Source organism: Podarcis raffonei, chromosome 3, assembly GCF_027172205.1.
Source record: "Podarcis raffonei isolate rPodRaf1 chromosome 3, rPodRaf1.pri, whole genome shotgun sequence".
NCBI classification, from domain to species: Eukaryota; Metazoa; Chordata; class Lepidosauria; order Squamata; family Lacertidae; genus Podarcis; species Podarcis raffonei.
This window is the reverse complement of record NC_070604.1, coordinates 40441471-40445783: the sequence shown is the minus strand read 5'-3', so window position 1 is coordinate 40445783 and position 4313 is coordinate 40441471.

Sequence of the window (4313 nt, the reverse complement as noted above, 5' to 3'; positions counted from 1 at the left end):
GTTGGTGTGTTTTGTGTGCTACCATGCAACTACAGACCCTAACATGAAGGCTGCCATTAGTAATAACAGTAGGTTTTGCTTTTTTGGAAGGGACACCCGTGTTGTAGCACACACTTGACTGGTGACTCTTCGTGTCTATAATCATTATATGCTCAGCCTTGTTCAGCTTCTGTATTCAAGACGGCCGATGGTGATTCTTTGGGTGCTAGAATGGATATCTAAAGTGAATGTGTGGCTGACACAACAGACTGGGCATTGCATGCCACAATTGGCTTTACTGAGCATCTTTCACAATGAACCGAAAGACCAACACAAAGAACTTGCTGCATTCTTGTTTGTGGCAGATCAACAGCTCATTGTGCAGAATTTGAAATATCTGGATCATCTTCAACTCTCTCTGTGGAGACAGAAGATGTGGGCAGTAGCACTAATGGAGAAACTTAGCATGTTAAGCATTAAATGGTGTTCACAATTCATTTTTCTGTATAGAAATGTGGTATCCACTCAGAACCTTTTATAATGACAGCAAGGATATCTGACACTTAACATTACACCACAGGTGAACCTGTGTATTGAGTATTGTGCTGACATTGTTGCTTGCTTCATTATGCGGGGGGGGGGGGGATGGGTTCTTTCTAACTATATTTGAAGATTTATGTACAATTTCCATTTATTTATTTTTTCTACTTCTTTTTTTTAAGTGGATAGGTGCCAACCTCTAGACTAGGAGTGGAAATGATGCTGGGAAGGGGATTTTTAGCACCACCTTTTAAATAGCTGCTCAGTAGCAAAAAGATACTTGCCATGCATAGAAAAATAAGGGATTTCATATACAGCCTTTACTCTGACATGCATTTTTAATAGTGCTTTTCTATGGCGGACCATTCAAATATACAGTTTTTCATCCCGCAACCTAAATGCTATCTGCAATCTGAAGTGCTGTTATCCAGTAAACACCTCCCTACTCAATTCTGACAGCATTTACACATTGGCCCAAGGTGATTCTTGCAACCCAGTCCCAGTGATTTCAAGATCAGGTTATAATCTTAACCGTGCTTGCTTGAAAGTACCTGTACTATGGAATGAATAAACATTACCTCCACCTCAAAGTGACTAGGCTTTAAAATGTAAGGATAAATCCAGATTCTAGGCTGTATCCAACTAAGTCATACAGAGAGGAGACCCATTGAAATCAGTGAATATCATTAACTTAAATTCATCCCAATGACTTGTGACATGGCTACAACCCTAGGTTTCTATGCTTTCAAGTTGCAAGCTAAAGTTGGAAATGGAGGAGGTGGGATGACCATTTTGTTTTACTTGCTAAATTTTTATACCGCCCTTCATCCAAGGATGACAGGGTGGTTTGCAGTATAAAAACAGAAAAATGTGTAATGTAAATAACAAATGCATGGAATTCTCAGTTGAGCTCAGACAGGTCCCTTCCCTACTGAACTTCCAGTGGCTGCTGAAGACTTTTATTATCAGACGTTGTAATGGAAGTTTGATTATATGGTTTGATTATATGGGTCTGGTACAAACTCTAGTCTGTGGTGCAAGGTTGGTTAGTTATGGTGCCCATCTACAGCTTGGATGATCAGGGTAAAGTCCCTGGACATTGCTGTGTGTGTACGTGCAGCCCCTTTGAAACAACACACTCATGCCCAGGTTAGCTTTGCACCCCCAATATATATGAGCAGATGCTTCCCCCCCCCAAAGCTTTTACAGTTTTCGGGTTACATACACTTCAGGTTACATATGCTTCAGGTTACAGACTCCGCTAACCCAGTAGTAGTAGTACCTCGGGTCAAGAACTTTGCTTAAGGATGAGAACAGAAATCGTGCGGCAGCGGCGGGAGGCCCCATTATCTAAAGTGTTGCTTCAGGTTAAGAACAGTTTCAGGTTAAGAATGGACCTCCAGAACGAATTAAGTATGTAACCAGAGGTACCCCTGTACAGAGTTGAATGACGGCTGCTAACTTGCTTTTTCCAACTTTTGAATTTTGCTATCGTAACTTCTGTGATATGAATAGCAATGGTCGTAAAAGTACAGGAAATGCCTTGCTTTCCTTTCCCTGCTGGCATATTCTCCCCACCTCTACCCTTTCTTTAAAATAAAGGGTGTTACCTACTGCGCCCAACAGCTTAGGATCTTTCCGTGGCACCTGCCAACCAATTTCTCTACTATTGGTCCTAAGTCCAGACCATTCTTAAACAAGCTAAGAAGCTTTGTGATGCTTTGCACTGTGCTGGGGAATCTGTCAAATGCAAGTAAATATCTGATTCTGAGAGACAGATGGTAGCAGCTGGGTGTACTGGCATTTAAAACTTCGGCTTCCCCACCCTTTCGTGAATCATATTGGAGCTGTATTCCTTCAGGAGATTCAGCACAGACTTCGATGACTAAGCTACATTCCTGTACCCAGTTTCCTGGGGATAAACCCCACTGAATTCAAATGGGACTTACTAATAAACAGTCAAGCACTGGATTGCACTGTGCCGATGAGCTTTCCATAAAGAGAGAGAGAGAGAGAGTTTTAATGTGCAAGCCCTCAAATGAGTGAGCGACTGACGATCTTTTTGCTGAGTCATGAAACACAGCTATGTAGCTGTCAATTGCTTTGTCTCAATATGCACCAAGCAAGAAAGTTACTCTTCTAAGCGGTTCTGTTCCTGGCAGAGGAGACAAAAGAGGGGGATTTAAAATGACTAAGCGCACTCTGCTGAGCTCTCGTTCATACCTCTGGAACAATCGAGAGAGAGCAATATCCGGGCTGCAGACTAAAGGAAACTTTTTAGTATATCGCCACTGCCCTTCCCTCAATGCAGAATGGGTTTTCTATCTTACGGGGTTATAAATGGAATTCTAAACAATTTCAAAGCATTCAGGACATGTAAAACAACCAAGGTGAAAAATACCAACAGAACTACTGAGAATCTGACTAAAAATCAAGCATAACGTTTTCTTTATAAAGTAATTATTAAAGCAATTTCTAGCAATTATTATTATCCCCCACAGTATCCTTAACTATGATCACTGTTGATATATTTCCCTTTCCAAAGTCGTATAATCATACACACACACACACACACACACACACACACATACGGACGTTTTAATATAAAGCCACATAATAATTTTTTGCCTATACATTAAATATCCTTTTTCAGCCAAGAACAATTAGACTTTAATTATTTGTAATATTATATTTTACCCAAAAAGCATGTAGGGATTTACTGTGTCATCTGCCTTTTCATTCCAATATGCCATTAAAGGTAAAGGTAAAGGGACCCCTGACTATTAGGTCCAGTCGTGACCGACTCTGGGGTTGCGGCGCTCATCTCGCTTTATTGGCCAAGGGAGCCGGCGTACAGCTTCCGGGTCATGTGGCCAGCATGACTAAGCCGCTTCTGGCGAACCAGAGCAGCGCACGGAGACGCCATTTACCTTCCCACCGGAGCAGTACCTATTTATCTACTTGCACTTTGACATGCTTTCAAACTGCTAGGTTGGCAGGAGCAGGGACCGAGCAATGGGAGCTCACCCCATCACGGGGATTCGAACTGCCGACCTTCTGATCGGCAAGTCCTAGGCTCTGTGGTTTAACCCACAGTGCCACCCATGTCCCTTCCAATATGCCATAAACAGCTCCAATTTTCAATAAAACTGTTGTCCCTCTGTCTAGTCTGCCTTGCTGAGTTAAATTTCTTCAACACCTCAAATTCTAATCACCAAATTTCCAGTCTAGAGGATTCTTGCACTTTTCATGCTCGTGCCAAAAAAAAATCTAATTCATCTCCATTAGTAAGCAGAGTCCATAACTTTCTTTCTAACACTGGCTCAGAAAAGCTCCCAATGTAGTACCCAATGTAACATAATAAAACCACCATAAAATACATATTAGTGCAGCCATGGGCAAATTAGAATTGAGTCCCTGTGCCTTTAGCAGCTGGGTAGACAGGGGAACGTTGTCGAACACATTTTGTGATGCAGGAGCGAGAAAAAGCTCTCTGTGTGCACTGACAATTCTCTCCTCTTCTTCACAATCAGAGGAAACAGATATTCTCTATATCAGGGGTCAGCAACCTTTTCCACCATCTCTCAGACCATGTAGTGGGCCAGACTATATTTGGGGGGCGGGAATGAAGGAATTCCTATGCCCCACAAATAACCCAGAGATGCATTTTAAATAAAAGCACACATTGTACTCATGTAAAAACACCAGGCAGGCACCACAAATAACCTAGAGATGCATTTTAAATAAAAGGACACATTCTACTCATATAAAAACACGCTGATTCCCGAACGGTC